This window comes from Lampetra fluviatilis, chromosome 38, assembly GCF_964198595.1.
Source record: "Lampetra fluviatilis chromosome 38, kcLamFluv1.1, whole genome shotgun sequence".
Lineage (NCBI taxonomy): Eukaryota > Metazoa > Chordata > Hyperoartia > Petromyzontiformes > Petromyzontidae > Lampetra > Lampetra fluviatilis.
In genome coordinates this window covers 9,562,897-9,584,487 of record NC_136312.1, presented here as the reverse complement: position 1 = coordinate 9,584,487, position 21,591 = coordinate 9,562,897, and the positions used below count along the sequence as shown (strand labels likewise).

At 49.1% G+C, this 21,591-nt stretch overlaps 1 protein-coding gene across 2 annotated transcripts in view; it reads left to right on the top strand.

The window, feature by feature from the left end:
* The window catches only part of LOC144945614 (chemokine-like protein TAFA-2), a 91,208-nt gene that overhangs the window by 12,464 nt on the left and 57,153 nt on the right, over window positions 1-21,591 (top strand). The window lies entirely within an intron of this gene.

The following is a 21,591-nucleotide window of genomic DNA, read 5'->3' as shown; positions in this document are numbered from 1 at the left end:
GGTGTCACTGCTCTGTAACTGTGCCCTGATGTTTGATTAAAATGCTGCGAAGGGTACACGATCTGTGTGGCTTGACAGGTCAAGTGTCATTACACTCTGGGGAAATGTCAGCACATCACGAGGTGGGCTGCTCTATGGCCTAGCTTAGCCTCGGCCATAGTAATGTGGAATTTCCAACACTGGCTCAGAGCCACCAATTGAGTTGAGCATTTACCCACAGATTTAGTTTCAATAAATGAAAAACTACGACTTGTTTGATTTTTTACAAAATATATAAAAAACGTAGTGAAATATATTGTGTGCTATGTATGTGCAGCCAGCCCTTCTTGTCAATCCACTGCTGGATCATGGCTTCCCCCCAAAACCGTGGGAGTTATGTTACCATACATCATCACGCTGGTCCTGTTCTGGTTAATGAAGACGTGAAGCATAGAAATACAGCACAGCATTGGATGTTGCCTACACTGCCCTCTGCTGACAACGTGACCCAGCACGTAGGAAGGTGCATCACGGTGGCGAGATGGTAACTACCTCGCCTGATATGCCGGAGGTCGTCGGTTCGATCTCGACCCTGACGCCTGTTGTATATTTGGCGTTTGCGTGTCTCTCTCTCTTTCCCGTGGATTTTTCTCTGGGTCCTCCGGTTTTTTCCCTGTTCTCAATGTCCACGTGACGGTAAGCCACTTCATTGACCTATCATTTGTGGTCCAGGTCGCTTCTGAAGAAGAGCTATACAGCTCAATGGGCCCTTATCTGGACAAAATTAAAAAGGAGTTTAGTTTTGGTGGGTCAGGGAGGCCTGTTTTGTCCGGGTGCGAACAAAAACGATGTCATCAGCCACGATGAGGTTTAGGTGCCGATTTGGCATGCTCCCCTAGAGCCGTTTAACAGGCAGCCCACGTTGCAACACTGAGACCTTTTACCCGATATACTGCATATTAAATCGAAAGTATTATTATTATTTCAGAATGTCTTATAAATTAATCCCCCCACCCACCCACTCCCGAACAGTGCGCGAACCTTATGGGTAAATAAACGAAATGCTGCCAATTCCGCACACGTTGATTAAAACGTAAAACAACATCTGACACATCTGTGGAGTTGTCTGCACAAGGCTGGGAATTCAGTTTCTCAAATTCACCTTCTTGCTCGGCTGGCTCACAGCTACTCACCACTCACCGGAGACGCACACATTATTTCAATTGTGCAACAAAAAAAACACCCCAAGACCCTGTTGCACAGAAAGCCGCATATATATATATATAAAAACACGCTAAATAGATCCTCTGATGTCGAAAAAAGCCGACGAAGGTAACGATCTGACTTGGGCCTTCCTCGAGCACCGGGGCGTAATCGCGTTCGAAAATTGCACGGCGGCGGCTGTGGCAATTTCCTTTTTTTTTACACTTTTTTTTTTACACGTGTAGAATGAAAGAGATATCCCCCGTTGCGAACGCGGCGAAGAGCGGGTTCCGTTCGCCGCGTAACCGAACGCTGCCCATTTACGCTGCCCGCACAGGAGGCGGCTTGCGCAGTGGGTGAAGCGACTCCCGATGCCACCGAATGGATTTCCAGACTCGACAGAGAGGTGCAATATATCAGCAGCTGCTCTTCAGAAGCCGTAGCGAGAGAGAGAGAGATAGAGAAGGAGATTATGATGTTGCGATGTCTTTGTGGAGGCATTGGGAAGGATTGTGTTGGAGGGAGGGAGGGTATTGAGGTCACAGAGGTCATCCCGTGTGAGGTTTAGTAACTGTCTGCACAGGGCCTTGAGACCTTCAACATCATCAGTGTGGTTTAGTGAATGTACAACCACACATTATCACGTGTGTGTAACGGTGGGCAGCTGTAGTGTAGCGGTCCTGGGCCTCCCCTAGGTCGACTAAGCCTGAAATGAGTACCTGGTGCGGTGTGTAAACATCGCCACTAGGGAGACAAAGACGGCCGGGCGTGGTATTGACCACCCAACCCCTCGTGTGTCGTGCCGGCCTTCATAGGTGCTCGCTAACAACACTTGCCCCAACAGTCTGTTGAGGCTATACGGGGGGTCTTTGTGTTTGCGTCTAAACATCGTGGGGAGCAGTGGCACTGCACAATGACCCCGACGACCTCGGTTCGATTCATTGCCCGTGGTTGCACAGCGATTTTTACCCGACAGAGCATGGGCCTCTCCTAGGTCTGCTCGGCCTTAAATGATGGACTGGGAACACATTAGGTGATTAGGCGTGTCCTGTAGGCTGCTCAGAAATCCACTGTGTTCCATACCTGTCTGGATAGGTGCTCACTAACAGAATGTTTCACCAACAGTGTGTCAGAATTAATTGGGTGTAAGCGTTGCCGTTGTCTGCACGTGGTTGCCACGTGGAGTGACTTGTACGGTTGCAGCTAAGTCGGTGAATGTTTAGGTATGCTATGAGTATATGTTTATTACTATTTTACGTGTACATTCATTTTTATGGACGGACATTGGACAACGTTAAATTATTTACTTCAGTTAAATTTGCACCCCGTTTGTAAATCATTCTCAACATCCCGTAGTTTTTTTCCGAGCAATTTGAATTTGTTTTATTTATTCATTATTTTTTCATTGCTGGCTCTCTCTGTTAATGAATGTGTTCGTGACGCAGCCGAGGTGGCTAAGTGGTCAGGAGAGCCAGTTAAAATTCTGGTTGATGGCTGACCATGCCCATCATCCATCCGGGGTCTATAAAATGAGTACTGCTCCGTGATGAAGGCGAAGGTGAGCAGTCTTACGGACACATTTGCCCGCGCCGTAGAAACGTGGAATTCCCACCACCGGCCGAGTGGCTGTTATCACCCTCATTACTCACTTGAGCAAAAACTCAAGTTGAGTTATCGCACGCATATACAACGATGTTTACATTCTTGGACCAAAATAAGTAGGGGTTGTGTGCTCAATATATTATTTAAGCGAGTAAACAACGCGAGTGTAAATATTCCCTCCCGTGTGTTTTTTTGCTTCGTTTTGTTCCGTGGCATTGTCAGAGCCCCCCACCTGCCCCTTACAAACCACGCACGTGACCACCTCCACCACGTGGCTACGAGACACGAGAACAATGCCCACGTGACGAGGCGGCGACGTCGCGGGGCCCTCGGGCGCGATGCGTGCCGCTCCAACTCCTCTCTTGGCACGGGAAGGACGCTTGCTTACAAGCAAACCGCTAAAATAACAACACACAACATCAACAACAAAGCCTGGTGCACAGGCGACGCCGCGCATCCGACCGCCACGTAATCCCACACCCTGACTGGCCAATTAAGCACTTACACCCGATGCAGCGGTGTTTCGTGCGGTTTTTTTGTCTAACGCGGTTGTCGTTTCTCGTATCCGACTCACTTACTCAGCCACTTGATCTACCACTCACTCGACCACTCACTCACTCAATCACTCAACCACTTGATCGACCACTCGCTCGTTCAACCTCTTACTCACTCACTCAACCACTCGCTCACTCACTCAGCCGCTCACTCACTCAGCCACTCACTCAACCACTCGCTTACTCACTAACCATTCACTCACCCACTCACTCAATCAACCACTCACTCAACCACTCACTCAATCAATCACTTGATCAAACATTCACCCTCTCAACCTCTCTCTCAACCACTCAATTACTCGCTCAACCACTCACTCACTCCTTCAACCACTCACTCAACCACCCAGTCACTCACTCACTCACTCAATCTCTCACCTACGCGTCCACCCTGTGCCTTAGTCTGCATCGAGTCGGATATGCGACGTTGTACACGGCTGTGTTACATTTCACGTGTGTGTGTTTGTGGATTCATGATTTTCAGCCACCGAGGCCCCAGGCTATGTAGTCCCGTTACCACGGCGTGGCCCGGGATGATTAACTAATTGACCCTGTGATTGATTGACAACACGAGAGTTCACGTATTCTGCATTGATAACCGAGTTCCCCATCGGGACAATGGCGACCTTGGCAAGGGATTAGATTGTGTATGCAGCTCATAATGGGATTAGGTCGACGGTACATCTAATAGATGTAGACAATCATGCCTGACTCGGGTGATTAATGTTACGCTCTGATAATGTTCGAGAAGACCTACAAATTCTGACGTTGGACACCACACACACAGCGAATTATTGGCTCCTAACAAGAGAGCAAATCCGAAAGCCAACATTTTCACATTTTTTGGCACGCAAAGAGCCTCGGTCAAATAGTGGCATTCAGACGGGCACCGTCGGGGACAAGCCTCGTAACAGGTATGATCATCATCATCGGTGAGCCGAGTAATTCGCTTCCCACGGCGCAGAGTGACGCCAAAGCTGATTGGCGCTCGACATTAGAGGTCGACTCAGCCTCAAGTGAGTTACCTGTTGCGGTGTGGAGTCATCGCCAGTGGGGAGACAAAGGTGGCCTCGCCGCGTGATGATGGCCACCTCGTGTGCCGTGCCGGCCTTCATTAGGTGCTACTCGCTAACGGCACTTGCCCCAACAGTCTGTGAAGGCTACGCGGGGAAATCGTTGTCTTTGTGAGAGCCTACACACGGTATTAATAATACATGCTCTACGCGTGTTGGCAGATGGGCGCTGTGTGCATGGGTATAGATGGGAGAACCCTGTGGGCCAGGACCTCCCAGCTCCATGTTCTGCTTCCCTCAATAACACGGCGAATGCGACCGTGGGGAGGACAAGACGCGAAATACTGTTGCGATTTCAGGCCATGTGCGTGCTACTTGTGCGCTGTGTGTACTCAGTGCGCGTGTGTGTGCTGTCATGAGTATGATGTGTGCGCGTCCGTGTGCTGCCCGCGTGTCTTTGTGCTGTCGCGATTGTGTCTATGATTTGTGTGCGGACTGGCAATATTGTGTGGATGTGCGTACCGTCAGTACTGGACGTGACGCGGGGTGTGTGTGTGTGCGCGCTGTCTGTCACGTGGGATGTGCGGTCATGTCTCTACGTGTGTACGCTGAGTCGTCTTTGCTGAGAGGATTGTTCGTGTGCGCTGCATTGTGTCTGTCGTATTGCAGGTGTTACATAACTCATCATCATCATCAGCTATTATCTATCTACTGCTGGATGAAGGCCTCTCCACAGCCATCGACGATCCCCCATTGATTCCTCCCATTGATCTCGCGATGTGACAGTCCAGAACCAGAATCTGAATATTTATTGGCACGGTACTACTGGAGGAATCCGATGAGCTACAGAGCTCTTTTTCACAGATGTCCAGTCCACGTAGTGAGTGCACCGGGCGAGCTGATATTGTCGCTCCATCTCCCCGTTGTACGTTCTCCCGGTGTTGTTACTAGGGGGAGTGGTGACGCAGTGGTTAGCGCACTGCGATACGAACCCAGTGACCCGAGTTCGATTCCGGCTCATGGACACTACCAGTGACGATTATCTGAATGGATTCTGGGCTGGCATGGTAGACGAAGGGCCGAGTGGGCAGAACCGCCCCCGGCCGCCTTTGTCTCCTCAGTGGCGATGTTTATACACCGCACCAGGTACTCATTTCAGGTTGAGTCGACTTAGGGGAGGCCCAGGACCGGTTCAGATAATCGTCATTGGTGTTGGCCGTGAGCGGGAATCGAACCCGGGTCCGCCAGGTTCATAGCGCTACACTATCGCTCCCCACTCTCACACACACTCACATGCACACACACACACTCTCACACACACTCACATGCACACACTCACACACACACTCTCACACACACACGCACACACACACTCTCACACACACACTCACACACACACTCTCACACACACTCACATGCACACACTCACACACACACTCTCACACGCACACGCACACACTCACTCCCCGCATGAGGCTGACTCATTACATCTCGCGGAGGATCGCTCCGCTGAGCAAAATAGTTCCGCGGTTCAGTTTGCAAGTGCGAGTTTGCGTTTTAAGTAAAAAGAAATTGTCTGCATGGAAGCTGGCTCGTAAGTGGGGGTGTTCGCAAGTCAAGTGTTCGTAAGTGGGGGTGTTCGTAAGTGGGGGTGTCCGTAAGTGGGGTGTCCGTAAGTATTGGACTGCCTGTAGAGTACAATGATGAGTTTTTCTTGCACTGCCCTCTGCTGGCAAAGTCCACAGTGCCTGCCCCGTGCATCGTGTCAGCCATCCATGGGCCACCCAGAGTGATGAAGAGGTCCGCCGCATATATTGCGTGATTTGGTCATTGTCAAAATAAATAAATAAAAATACCACGCTTCATTCACCCAGGGAAGCCTCACTGGCTCTCAAGATAATTATTTTTGCTTTGCAATGAGTTTTGTTTTACGAGTGCCCGGAGGGGCAACCCATACTGCGTACGAGTTTCTAAGACCCAAAGCTTCACACAGACGGGTTTCGTGAACCCGCTTGCTGTACTTGCCAGCTCCCGGTTCACACCGCAGTCCAATGGGTTTGCGAGTTAAAAAAATACCCAGGCGATCCACCCGATCCATGTCTAGAATCCTTGTCCGGAATCCATCAATCGATCCACTCAATTCTCGTCTCGAATAACTTTTTTCTCCCATCGGACAATCGGGATCGTGCCAGGGCTTCCCCAAGCCAGCCCGCGGTGGCTACGAACCAATCAGTCACGGGAAAGGGAAACCTGAGCAGAAGCAGTGAGAGAGCGGGCAAGGGAGGCGACTGAATCGGTGAGTGCAGAGGGGGTTGTCGACGCCGAACGGCTGTCGCGTGCAGCGAGCTGGCGACTGGAGGTGCTCCAACCGCAGGTGCACGCGCTGCTGTGCGCTCTGCCGTGCACGAGATACATCCTGGGCCTTGCCCCTCAATCCCTCCTCCCCCCTGGTGGCCATAGCTACAAATGGGGTGGCCCCCTTTGTCAACCATCGTGATATTTGTTTTCAAACAACAGTGTAAAAAAAACACAAAAGCTTATTTTTGCGAAGACCGAGCGCCTCTGCAGGGTTAAATGTTCGAGACCGTGAGCGCAACGATGCGATTAGGGCAAAGCGGGCCTGGCTACAGCACAACACAGGCGAGGTGCCACCGCTCGAGACAAATCAAACATTGGGGCCCCACGTGACCGATTGCCGCACCACCTGAGCTGACTGTGTCGTTACTACGCCGCTGGTCGCAGGGTCAAATCGGGCTTGGGTCTGGCTGCTTGCTGTTGCGAGGGCAGACTTATTGCCTACGAAGGCAGCGCTGCTGATGATGATGCTGCTGCTGCTGCCGCCACAGGCACAACAACCACAGGAGTTTCTGTCAAGCCCGCTTGCTTATTTATTTATGCCTGGCTGCCCTGCTATTATTATAGGGGGGTTTATATATACAGTGTACGTACGGACGTACACGGGGCGGTGGTGCAGCGGTTAGCGTTGTGCTGCGCTTCGAAACCCGGCGACCCGAGTTCGATTCCCGCTCACGGCCATCACCGGTGACGATTATCTGAAGCGGTCGTAGGCCACATTTCGAGGTGGATTCGGCCTCAAACGAGTACCTGGTGCGGTGTGTAAACATCGCCACTGAGGGAGACAAAGGCGGCCGGGCGTGGTGCTGTCCACCCAAACCGGCACGTGTGCTGTGCCGGCCTTCATAGGTGCTGCTACCTGCAAACGGAACTTGCCCCAACAGTCCGTCACAGGCTACACGGGGGATCTTTGTCTTCGTGTGGTCCATGGCTGGCGCTGGGTGGGTGGTGGGCTGGGACCTGCAACCCCAAATGTCTCTTCGGCCCCCCACACTGCGCACTTCACGCTCCTTAGCGGCCAGTCGCTCTTATGGAGCCCCCCCCCGCCGCCTCCCCGTCTGCCCCCACTGCTCCCCTCCCCCCACCCCTCCAGTTAATTGCTCAGTGGGCCTTATCTGGATAAATGAAAAAAAATTGTTGAGTCTAGTTTAACTGCCTGTGGTTTCAACCGGGTTTCGCGAATTTACTGAGTCGATGGGCCTGGCCCGGTCACGAATGGCTGCAGAAGATATCATGCAAAATTTGGTTCTTCACTTAATATTTAAGTAATTTCAGCCACGTGACGTGCTGATTATTACGCTGCGTGGAGTGACGTGTAGGTAAGTGCTGCCACCTACTCACGACTCTTTGGACCAGAGGTCACTTGAAGGGATCTCAAGGGTGAAGGGTGACGCTGCTCTGTGAGAGTTGCGAATAGATTCTGCGTCTCGTGAGGTGCCACGGATAGCACACTCGGGATAAAATTGGCGGACAGAATTGAATAATTTGGCCATCTCACAACCCTACTTCGGCTGGGTAAGCCTCACGCACTGGTCTGGTCATAGACAACCAAGCACCTGCCTTCAACGTGTAGAGTTTTACAGCTGGGGGACAAATTTATTTTCGTAAATAATTTTGGAATTTCGCTCTCACCCCCCCCCACCACCCCAGTCACACTTTTATATTCCATTTGTGCTATTCACCGCCGCGCCATGAGATAAATGGTCGATTCCGGACTCTTGCTGAGAAGTACATAACCCTGAGTGTCAGACAATGACCCGCGGAAGCTGATTTGACAGAACGACTTTTGCGGTCCCCTTTCAAGCGACCTCTCTGTCTCACCCGAGGTAGCTCTGCACTTGCCCACGAGCCCTGCCTACAGGGACACGTTCACCACATTGGATGGCAACCAACTCGATATTTTAAATTCCCAACATAAATAAAAATGGCTAAAATTAATATTCTTCTTCTTGGTTCTTTCGGTAAAGTCACGTAGAAGGGAAATAAAAAGAAAACATTATAAAATACAATTCTCACGACGTTTCGGCTACAACGCAAGCAGCCGTCCTCAGGTGAAGAACAGGTCTGTCGGGGAGACAGCGTCTGAATGAACACCACCAAGCTTGGCAGCGTTCTTCACCTGAGGACGGCTGCTTGCGTTGTGGCCGAAACGTCGTGAGAATTGTATTTTATTATGTTTGATTTTTATTATTTTATTATTTCCTTTCTACGTGACTTTACCGAAAGAACCAAGGAGATGAATCCCTTCAGTCACGAAAGCTTCAAATCGAAAATTAATATTATTCTTTTATTGTTGTACAGAGTCATTAGTGACCTGGCTGACCCCATTAATTCGTTGAACTTGAGATGCAGCTTTTAATGACGGGCGGCTGAAACCAGGATTCAGACGCAGTGTGCCAGCATTGCCAACTCGTTGCGACGACCTCTGAGCCACCCGGCAACCTCATTCCTGGCTGGATTTAAATAAAATATACGCAACATTCTGAGCGTGCATGCTGGTTGGGTTCTTACCTTGTTACATTATGTTTTTGATGATATCCTTAGGGTAAGTCTGCGCCAAAGCAATGTTTAGGGGATCAGAGCTAAGCGATTCCTGCAGGAATTGTATTCGGTTCCTATGCTTCCACTCAGCTTCGTGATGACTCTGTGGGCTAATTTCTTAAATTATACACACGTATGTACGAGTGAGCCTCTGTGTGTGCATGCGTGTCACACATCAATCGCCATGAAATGATGATTAGAGATTCACAATCGTGAGAATCGCCCAGCTGTATTGGTGTGTAGATTATTTTGCTGGCTATGAATGTCCAAATGATGGGCCACTTTGTTGAGCTACCATTTGTGGCCAGGTGGCTTCTGAACAATAAGTTAATACGTCAGTGGGCTTGGCCTGGTAGAATAGGGATGCATCTTCTTGGTTCTTTCGGTAAAGTCACGAAGAATGGAAATAATAAAATAATAACAATAAAACATACCGAAAGAACCAAGAAGATGAATCCCTGCAGTCACGAAAGCTTTAAATCGAAAGAGAATAGGGATGGTTTAGTTTTACTTGTGTGTGTTTGGGTGATTTGTTTACCTTTCTTGTGCTTTTCACTATTGTCGTGTTGTGTACTGTTTGTTGTTGTAACGTTCTTAGCCGCCCCTACTGGACATCTGTGATAAAGAGCTTTATAGCTTTGATTTAAAGCTTTCGTGACTGCAGGGATTCATATTCTTGGTTCTTTCGGTAAAGTCACATAGAAGGGAAATAATACAATAATATAAATATTAAACGATAAAAATTCTCACGACGTTTCGACTGCAACACAAGCAGTCATCATCAGGTGTGAAATCCACAGCAAGAATTTTTTTTATAGCTCATCGGATTCCTCCAGTATAAATACATATTCTGATTCTGTCTCGTCAAGTTAAGTTGGTTTGAGCCTGGTGAGACTGGAGCTTGCTTGGGAATTATAGATAGTGTCGGCTTGGGCTGTTAGCTGGTCAGGAAATCGCAGTCCAGTAATGGACTATTGAATCCATCTGTGTGGAGCTTTGATTATTATCTACGCATGCGTGGGGTTTCGACATGCACGCTGGTGTCCTCCGCACACGCTTATCATTGATGGAATTGGTCAAATATTCCAATGCAGGGCTCTCGTGAGAATTCATCCCGTGACTCAGTGAAGTTTTTCACAGATGGCAAAGGGGCTGTGCCCAGTCCTGTCCAAGTCGGGTTGAGCCTGGACCGCTTGTCAAACAGCTGCGTGCCGTGTTGCCACAAGTTCCTGCCGTGTCGTGCTGAATTGCAGGCAGCAACATCCACCTTCACAAAACCCGAACTGGCCAATGCGGTGGAGTTTGGTGAAATGACCCTCCCTCCCAATCCCATGGCCCGAACGGCACGAGGTGGAACTCATCGAGCAGTGGATTGGCATAAAAGGTTCCGGCTGTACAACAAAGTTTCTGTGCAGCGCGCGTGCGTTATGTAACGCACGCTGCAAGCAGGAGGCTAGCGACAAGTGGCAGCCGTGGCACGAGTCGGGCTCAGCGGGAGGCATCTGGCGAGACCTTTACGAGTTGTCTGGGGGGTCAACTGCAGCCGTGGGGGTTGCTAGGCGAAGGCTAACGCTGATTGGTGGAGGGCACACCGAATTAAACATTGCCTGGCGTTCATCGTGGGCACAGCTTTGCACGTAGGGTAAACTTGCTATCACGTGGCCTTGCACGTGGGGTAACTTGCTGTCACGTGGTCTTGCACGTGGGGTAACTTGCTGTCACGTGGTCTTGCACGTAGGGTAGACTTGCTATCACGTGGCCTTGCACGTGGGGTAACTTGCTGTCACGTGGTCTTGCACGTAGGGTAAACTTGCTGTCACGTGGCCTTGCACGTGGGGTAACTTGCTGTCACGTGGTCTTGCACGTGGGGTAACTTGCTGTCACGTGGCCTTGCACGTGGGGTAACTTGCTGTCACGTGGTCTTGCACGTAGGGTAGACTTGCTATCACGTGGCCTTGCACGTGGGGTAACTTGCTGTCACGTGGTCTTGCACGTGGGGTAACTTGCTGTCACGTGGCCTTGCACGTGGGGTAACTTGCTGTCACGTGGCCTTGCACGTGGGGTAACTTGCAGGTAGTTGGCCAGATGGCGCAGAGGACTGATGCCATCCATGTCAGAGTTCTCAGCCGGCACGACTGAAATCCTGGGATAAAATGAAGGGTTCGTTTCACGCGTAGGGTTTTGCGAGCAATGATGATTCGTAAAATTAGGCGTTTTCGTCTGGCCACCATTAGCACGGTTGGCTATGTACGGTGCGAAAGAAGTTCAATGAACTAATTAGACTAAATTAACAACCCTAGTTAAAGTGTAGACACTCGCTCATGATTGAATGGAGCAAGTTGAGGCTCTTAGGCTGCTCACCAATTTATGCATAAAAAAAAAATCCATCACGTTCAATTTAACTCGTAATTTGTCTCAGCTCCAAGGTCGAACAATATATGAGTTTTATGGCCATGTGACGAACATCTCAACAGCGGGAGATTTATGAGAAAATGTAGCAGACCTAACACGTTCGACGGGCAGTGTCAGGGTCTCAAACATGGCTTCCGTGAAATAACCTTCCAGGTGTATTTGAAAAAGATGTAAATGTGAAAATATAACGTCGTATTTAGAAGTCAGGGCCCTGTCGCTTCGAAGGTGTGTGTCATGGAACAGAGAATGTGGGTGCATTGTGGTTGTGAAAGTGTACGATGTTCGTAGGGATGCTGCCGTGCTGCGTACAGCTGTAATAGTTCATCGCATTCATCATCACCTTGGTGATGAAAGCGATGAAATCAGTTGATGTGCAGATGCTGTGGGTGGATTGTTGTCCAGCAGGGCCGTGAGAGGTAGTGGCACCTCGGGGAGGATTTCATCCAGCAGTGGAATGAACGTGGCTTATGATGATGATGAAATATATTTATTTGTGGAGGGGGTGGGGAGTGTAAAAATGTGATGCCCTTGGTTGCAGACTTCTAAAGCCCTTGCGGTGATTCTAAATCAAATTATGAATATTTATTTTATTTTGCCAGGTAAGGCCCACTAAGCCATGAAGCTGTTTTTCAGAAGCAACCCGGCCACAAATGATAGCTCTACGAACTAGCTTATCATGTGGCTATTTAAAGCAGCAGCCACATGCTCTAAACGCATATTGATTCTAAATTTGGAGGGAAAAACCGGAGGACCCGGAGAAAAATCCACGCGACAACGGGGAGAGAGACAGAGGCACGCAAACTCCAAATATACAGCAGCAGGCGTCAGGGTTGGGATTGAACCCACAACCTCCTGTATACCAGGCGAGGCAGGTGACATCTCGCCACGGCGGATTTGACCCTGTGTGCAGGGGAGAGAGAGAGAGACACTTTTTATTTATAGGGATGAGGTGGGTAGGACTTTGAGGTTCGTGCGTGGACGCTAATGATCACACGCTGGGCTTTGTTTATTGGAATTAGTGCGTGGGGGAAAGGTGATTTAGCTGAAGTGGTGATGAAGGTGGCTGATGGAACACTGAGCTCCGAGGAGTAATTGAAAGTGCACGGGGAGGCACAAGATTCGGAATGGAGGCCCGGGCGTGTGAGGAACGGTAGCCAAGGGAAATGACCTTCTATCGATTTGAAAAAGAAAACCATTCCACCCTTAACTTATGCGGTAATAATACAGAGGTTTATCTTTTGGCTCTCTGACACGTACGGCTAATATGCAATGTTCATGTGTGTGCGTGTCTTTTGTAGAACAGGTGTGATCGGCCGTGGGGGGATACCTTGTAAGCAGCAGAGGATAGTGCGGCAAAGCCATGAAGAGGGATGCCTCTGGTGGAGGCCAATCGGTTTCAATGACAATGCAAATATTACTCTTTGGCCCTGTCGGTGAAGTCACGTCGGTGAAAATAAAAAATACGAATAAAAATAAAGAATAAAATAACTAAATGAAATCACGACGTTTCGGAAGCAACACAAGCTTCCGTCATCAGGTGGGACAACCACAGCAAAAAACTAAATTACTGTCCGCTACAGTAATGCCCACTACAGTAATGCCCACTACAGCAATGCCCACTACAGTAATTTTGTTTTTTTGCTGTGGGTGTCCAACCTGATGACGGAAGCTTGTGTTGCTTCCGAAACGTCGTCATTTAATTTAATTATTTCTATTTTATTTTTTGTTTTTATTCTTATTTTTTATGTTTTTATTTTCACCTACGTGACTTTACCGAAAGAACCAAAGAGTATGAATCCTTGCAGTCACGAAAACTTGAAATCTAGAATGCAAATAGTATCCAAGCATGATTGTTTGCATGTTTTTCCACAAGTTGGTATGCTTAATGCAGACTTGACCTCTTGCAACAGGGCACTATTTAGCAGAGGTGTGGACTCGAGTCATGTGACTTGGACTCGAGTCAGACTCGAGTCATGAATTTGATGACTTGCGACTCGACTTGGACTTGCATAACAATGACTTTGTCCCACCTATGAGATGTGGACTCGAGTCATGTGACTTGGACTCGAGTCAGACTCGAGTCATGAATTTGATGACTTGCGACTCGACTTGGACTTGCATAACAATGACTTTGTCCCACCTCTGCTATTTAGTGTCCGAACATCTTAACACCTCCGGTGTTTTTGCCAGAAAGGGTGAAGCCTTATTGTTATTTTTTTCATCAAAATCTTTTTGTTGTACTGTATTTCTATGCGCGCACATCTCTGCCCTCCGCACGCTGGCCGGTGCGGTGCGGCGTTGTAAAATAGCCCCAACGGACCCCGAATGCGTGGAAGAAACCTTCATCCAGCAGTGGATTGACATACATCTATAACTGACAATGGTTGTCATCGTTGTGACCCACCACAACAGGTGACGCTGCTCAATCGCACAAATGTAAGCAATAGAATCTTCTTTTTCTAGTCCCTTGACCTTTTTTTTGGGGCCGTTGGGTCATGGCCGTGTGGTGTTACTAATTTATTCTCGCAACGCCTTTCCACTGCTCTCTGTCTCTGTCCGTCGCCGCGTCGATTAACCCGAGACGGCTCCCATCCCACGCGGTGTTTCAGGTTTGACGTCCACTCAGCTCGTGGGATTCTTTGTCTTCCTCCTCCTCCTCTTCCCCGTGAGCACAGGGGCTTCGTAACCTTTTTGACTGGCGGCCCCACCAATGAAGACTCCCTGTGCCCCCCCCCGTCCCCACGCCGTCGCTTCCCCCCCCGACCACAATAAGTCAACGTGGTGTTCCTAAGTTTCCTGTTGTGTATCGGTGTTTTTTGTGTGTGTACAGCATGTGTTTCACGTTGTGGATGAAGCGTGTCTTGCGTTTAATGTTGTGCTTGAGCGCGTGTTCTCGCTGCAGAGTGGCACTGACGCTCCCCGCGCACATTCCAAACATTTCCTGCACGGTTTCCATGCCGCAGCCTACGCCCCCCCCTTCCCCCTGAATGTCAGGAGGGGTGCACCACGTGAGTTGAGAAGCGCTGCCCCAGCACCTTGGTCACGTGTCCCACACCTCGGGTTAGCGTGATTGGCTGCGTAGGGTGCGAAAGAAGTTCACATACGTCCAAAACATCGCAGTGAAATCATCGAATGCTTCTTTGCAAAGCGCTGATTTGCTACGCAGGTAACCCCCCCCCCGCCCATGTGACATTAAGTGAGGGTGAACCAAATATGTCTTTGCCTTCAGTCTTGTCTGAATGCCAGGCCACATTGAATCATGAAAAAAAGAGAAATGCGAAGCCATGTGATCTGTCGAGAGCACCGCGGCCCAGGGGGAGGGGATGGAAGGAGGGCAGCGTGGAAGCTGCAAACATCAACAACATCAACAACAACATCAACAACAACATCAACAACAACATGAACAACATGAACAACTCTCATCAGAGGTAGAGAGAGAGAGAGAGACAAGACAGACTTGACTTTTAAACAACTTTTATTGCTGCCAGCAGCAACAGCACTGGAGGCGATTCCGATATGAAATACACAAAGTCACCAGCAAACCAATAATCGCTATAAATCCACGCGCTGTGGCGCTAAATGCAGCGCGCACAACACGAAAGAAAAGTCACGTGGTGGTGGTGGTCATCGCGCACGCCACGGTGACGAGCGAGCGCCTCAGAAGGTGAACACGAGGGTGCCGTTCACGCTGGTACAGAGGGCTTTTCCGGCTCCCCAGCGTTCGAAGAAGACGTGCACATCACCGACATGTGTGTGGTACATGGCGTGCTCCAGCCGGAGCCGCGCCTTAAGCAGGCCCCTGAACACTGGAAGCACAGGGCAGCCGTCAGTGTCACCTTCCAGCATCTTCTTCCTCGTTCTGTACACCGCCATCTTCGCCTGAGCACAGTCGAAGTTGGCGAGGTCATGGCACTTGTTAGCCAGGTAAGGCACCCCATATACGAAGCTGCTGTTGTAGAAGGGCACCCCCAGTTTCCTGAAGATGTCCCCCTGAAGGCGGAACATTGGTTTGAGCCGCTGGCAGCATAAGTACTGCTGGGGCAGATCCTCCCTGGCACCGCAGAGAGAGACAAGACGGAGAGACAAGACAGAGGGAGACAAGATGGAGAGAGCTAAAAGAGACGAAACAGGGAGGAGATGGAGGGCAAACAGAGCGATGGAGAGAAATTGGTATCGCAAAACTTGAAGAGTGCATATTTATTTCTATGATCAGTACATGATATGATTTCCATAAAATTCACAGAGAGTGGCCACGTATAGAAATTGGAACCGCTAAAGTTATGATTCATAATGAATTAATTTTGGGTGCGATCTTTTAGGTATAATGTCACGTTTTTAAACAATTTTAACCCTCCACCACCCGACAGCCAATCACATCAAGTTATCAACTCATAGGAAAATACACGAATTGGATTGGGCTTTGCAGCTAAAACCAGGAGGAGGAATATTGAAAAGCAAGCGGAAGTTTTAGCAACGTTGTGCGACGTTTCGCCGGAGGTTTACATACAGCGCCATCGGACGTTAAGAAAGCTCAGCTGTCTCGCCAATTAATACAACTCAGGGCAAACGCACATCTCGAAAAGCATTTACATCGGGGTGACTTGAAATTAATTTGAAATGGACACATTGCGGACACTCCCCACCCTCTGATTATGGAGGCCCCCCTTGAGCTGCTTGGGGTTGCTTAGCATGTGCTTAGCATGTGCTTAGCATGTGCTTAGCATGTGCTTCACGCCCAGGGCTCTGCAAAGCCCACTAGCCCCCACATTTCACTTTGCACTTGAGTTTTGAGTCCTTGGCTACGTAATTTACGATTCTCATTTCAGACAGGCTCGTGAGAGGGCCTCTTTGTTTTGGCCGTCGCCCGATTGTTTAACATTTTGAATCTGCACGCGGGCACAGGTGTGTCTCGAAGGTCTAAGCGACATTCTTCATTGTTGTGCTTGATGCAAACATCTGCCCCCGCCTGTATGCTGGGCGCAAAATTATTTTTTAAAATTAAAATAATTGTATCGAGGGCGTGGGGGTGGTGGCTTTATCTCGGCATGTGGAGCCAAAACAACATCAGAATGAGGCCAATACCAATGATTACATTACCTGCCATTCGCCACGAAGTGACGGTGACGTCACCACGGCGCCCGTGCCAGGCTACGTGCACTTTGAGGCCGCGTGAAGTGTCGAAGGCTTGCTGACAGGAGGTCTCAGTCCACACCGAGGTGCCATGGGTTGGCTGACTGACACGACCGGTGGATGCACCCAGCTGTACCCCCCCGCCCCCACTGAATGAGGCCGTACAAAGCTACAACGGCAGCTGCATCGTATGCATATTGAACTTCTTTCGCACCGCACGTAGCCAACCGTGCTCATCGCGATGCACAGTAGGGATCGCCCGCTCGGTTCCACTCGGCGCGGCGCGGCAAGTTAGAACGACGGTGAAAGTTTCGTGTTGTTGGGCAAGAGGCCGGTGCAGAGCGTGAGAAAATAACAAGGGGAAGGTGGGGGGGGGCATAGAGGTAGTAAGGGGAAGGGGGGCATGGAGAGAGCCACCGCGGACTTGCGAGCGCGTTACGTAAGAAACGTTTTATCTGGAGGGGGGTGGAAGAGAAACACGTGCAAGCGGGGCTGATGGTGGAAGTGTACAAAAACAAGGTCACTTTAACACGCGGCAGTAAAGCTTTCGCGACCAATGTTATCCACAATAGAGGTGTTTTTGGGTTGGATCGCGTGTACAGATGGTGTGTACCGTACATATGCACTGCTGGATGAGGGCCTCGCCACACCGTGTGGGGCATGGGGACTATTTGACCATACCTCACCATGCCTGTCAGCACGAGTTGGCGAAGGCGGGGAGCATAGGAGTAGAGTGCAACATTTTTATTTTAATGCCTGCCCTCTCTGCTGCCCGACATGTGGAGGCACCCGTTTGATCCACAGCGGTCGCCCATCCATGCACTATCCAGGCTCAACGCTTGCTTAGCTTCTGTGAACTGACGAGACCCGGCGGGTGCCTGTTGATTTCGAGTATTTGTCTGAAATAAATCTCCACGTGATGACAAGCCGCCATTTCCGTTGAGCTATCATTGGTGATCGTTTCTGTAAAAAAAAAAATAACGAGCTACCGTAGATCAGTGGGGCCCTTACCTGGTAAGATAAAAAAAAACTCTGTTGAGTTATTGTGTTGTTTAGGGTATCTGTTCACATTCAGTGTACGCCTGATAACACCGTCTGGCCGTCGTGTATAGCGTGCGAATAATTTTGACTTGCATAGGGGGGGGGGGGGTGCAGTTGCGCCCACGTTGCTTTTTTTTTTATCAATCTCTCAACACGTGGGGCCTCCACAGCCACGGACGCGACACGACCGTCGCTGCTGCTCACACCGACCCCGAGAATTCCACCCGCGAGCGCATCTCGTCTCGTGCCGCGTGTGGTCTCTGTGTGATGTATAACACTAGTCGTAGGGTTTTACCCTTTTAAACTGGTACAAAACTGACACCTTTATTCAAGGCATCATGTTTGCAATAACCACAACACAAGTAAGTCAAAAAAGCAAACAAAAAGAAGCAACTCTGATAATGATAATAATATGCACTGTTTATTATCATTATCAGAGTTGCTTCTTTTTGTTTGCTTTTTTGACTACTTGTGTTGTGGTTATTGCAAACATGATGCCTTGAATAAAGGTGTCAGTTTTGTACCAGTTTAAAAGGGTAAAAACCTACTACTATATTTTGCCACTGGTAAAAGAGATCTCATAGTGTAAATGTATAACACTGGCCTGGACTTTTGCAGCTGTTTTAGACTAATTTCAGGGTGTTGATTCCAAATCTGATCTCAGATTTGCTCTATCACATCTAATTTTGATGCTATCGGCATACCCCATTTTCATTGATTTTACCCGAAATTAACTCTGTCACTTATGATTGCAAGTTGTTGCGAGTCAGTGACTGCTTTAGTCTTAAAATATGTTGCTGTATTTTTAGGATAGTGTGTTTATAATATAATTTTATGTAGATATCCACATTTGTTTAATATTTTTCTTCTGCAGTTTTTATTGAAAATGCAATATTTTATATCTCAAAAAAACTGATGTGATAGACAAAAACTGATGCCATATTTGGAATCAGCACCCCAAAATTATCTTGAAACCGTTGGAATACCTCCTGCCAGAAAAAGTGTGTTGACCAGTGTTATTCGCGACAACCACGTGGGGGTGACCCGCAGGCTTTATATATGTTTTATTATTTTCCTGGCGGGCGAGGTGTTTCCACCGTCGCAAAGAGAAATTGCGGCCATCATCGGTCGGGCGCTTTTCGATGAGCGTCCATGCTCGGCGTGGAGGCATGTGGAGAGGTCACGCCGTGGAAGCTGGGGGCGCCTCAGCTGGTGAATGTTTCCTCGGTGGTCATTGGGTTGATTGCAGGTAGGATCTGCAAAGTTCGCCACCTCACCGCATCGCGGATAAGAGCTCTACAGTACCGTAATTGTATTGAACTTGATCCATGATGATCACACGAATATTCATTGGGCCACGTAGGGTCCTGGACAAATTTGGGTCAAAACATCGTCCACCACTCGAAGGGAGCCACTATGATCGTCGGAAAGTTATTTCTGAGCTTGCATAGTGCATGGATGGGCCACCACCTTGCAGTGCACGGGTGCTGTCGGCCGCTGTGGAACTACGTATAGGGCAGCACAAGGACGTCGGTATAATTGAAAGCTAATTTCAACATACAGGCATTATCCTCCGGTCAAGGATCAAGATCCCTCGCGATGGGTTTGAAGGGCATCGCGGTGGCGAGATGTTAACTACTTTGCCCGGTATACAGGAGGTCGTAGGCCTTGATCCCGACCCAGACTATGCCTGTATATTTGGAGTTTGCACGTTCTCTCCGTGGTCACGTGGATTTGTCTCCGTGTCCTCCGGTTTGTTCCCCTCCACATTTACAATCAACACGCATTTAGAGTATTTGGCTGCTATATATATTTCCACGCGATAAGCTACTTCGTTGAGCTATCAGTTGTGACAGACAGCTCGCTTCTGAAGATGAGCCAAATAGCTCAGTGGGCTTTATCTGGTAAAGTAAAAAAAACACACATCGTTCATATTTTACAGTTTAGTTTGAGTTGTTAAGAGCGTGGCATCAGATGGAATGGTGGGAGAGTGAGACAGGGGCTTCTGCCATTGCACAGACAGATTGTTACATCCAGAAGTGGATCAAGAAAGGTCCCGAGGGAGGATGAGTTGGCGGTGGCAGGGTGGGGGGGGGGTCTCGAGATTTTATGCTTTTTTTAATTGGCTCCTACATGAATAAATAATAAAACAAAGTCAATGGATGTTTCTGATGAATATCAATGAAATACTAAATTTCTTCATCTCAAGGGGACGGGGGGAGAGGGGTGGGATCGCCCTCTTTGTATCCGTCACAGGTTACATCATCGGACCGCGAGAGATGGTGGTGCCCTGAGTGAGGAGGCCTTCATCCAGCAGTGGACTGACCACGGCGGTGATGATTATGGTGATCATTTGAATGCAGATCAATGTCACTCCCAGGACGAAGGTTGAAATCGGCTGAACCAGCTTGGTGGGCCGCCTGTGGATCGTGAAGGGACGATCACGTGATTGTGCCAAAGGTATAGCCAGCTTTGAAGATTCAAACAAAGCTACGTTTTAGCAAAACACACGAGTACCGCAGTTTAAAAAAAAATTACTCCGTATTTAGCGTTCGGCATAATAACAAAAAAACCGAAAGAAAATTCAGGAGAGGCTTTAAAATCCGTCTTGGCTATCAGTGGATTAACATTTCTCCTAAATCAGCCGCTGGGATGCCATTATAGCCGACTTCATCCGCCCTGAGAGAGCTCACCCTGCCTTCGCTCGCTGATCGTTGAGTGATAATGGCAGTGGTGCAGGAGGCGGTGCTGGAGTGGGCTTCCCCCCCCCCACTTCTCTTAAGTTTCCTTCCTTCCCGTCCCGATGCTCCAATTCAGCAGGGGGCATTGTAAATGAGAGGTACATGGGGGGGGGGGGGGTCGTGGGGGGGGGGTCGTGGGGGATGCATTCACTGACTATGGCGTTGTTGGAGCCGCGTGCGGTCTCGCGAATGCCACCCACCCACACACAGGCGGCCGGGTCGTCAAAGATCTCAAGCGATATTCTAGATTTGAAGCTTTCGTGACTGCAAGGATTCATACTCTTAGTTCTTTCGGTAAAGTCACGTAGGTAAAAAACTGAAATTAAAATTAATAAAAATAAAATAATAAAATCACGACGTTTCGGAGGCAACACAAGTCTCCGTCATCAGGTGGGACCGTCACAGCCAGATTCAAGCCCCCCCCCCTCCCGATACGTTCCATTCATTGGCTACCACATTCTGATAAGCTCCTCCCCCCCTCTCCTCCCCCCTTAACTTGTATCTAAGAGCTTGCATCTTGAATCCCTGCCTCACTTGATGCAGCAAATCTGGTTGTGACGGTCCCACCTGATGACGGAGACTTGTGTTGCCTCCGAAACGTCGTGAGTTTATTATTTTATTTTTATTAATTTTAATTTCATTTTTTTACCTACGTGACTTTACCGAAAGAACTAACAGTATATCTCAAGCGAAAGCTTCAGGATCCAAGTGGCTCAAGGGGGCCGTGGATTCAAGCGGAATTAATAATAAACAGGGGTGCGGCGGTGATCACTAACTTCGAACTCAATGTGTGTTTTTTAGGGATTGTCTGCATCAGGCACTGTGTGCCACTCGAGTACACGGTATAGCTATAACATAATGATGCCATAGGATTACACCCGAAATATATCCATAGCTGCCAACCCCTTGTCTGTGCCCTTACCTTATTACAGACCAACTCAGACCTTACTGGTCACCCCGTGCCCGTTATGCATCTCAACGTTCATCCTACAAAGTCCCATCACGAGGGAGAAACACAAACAC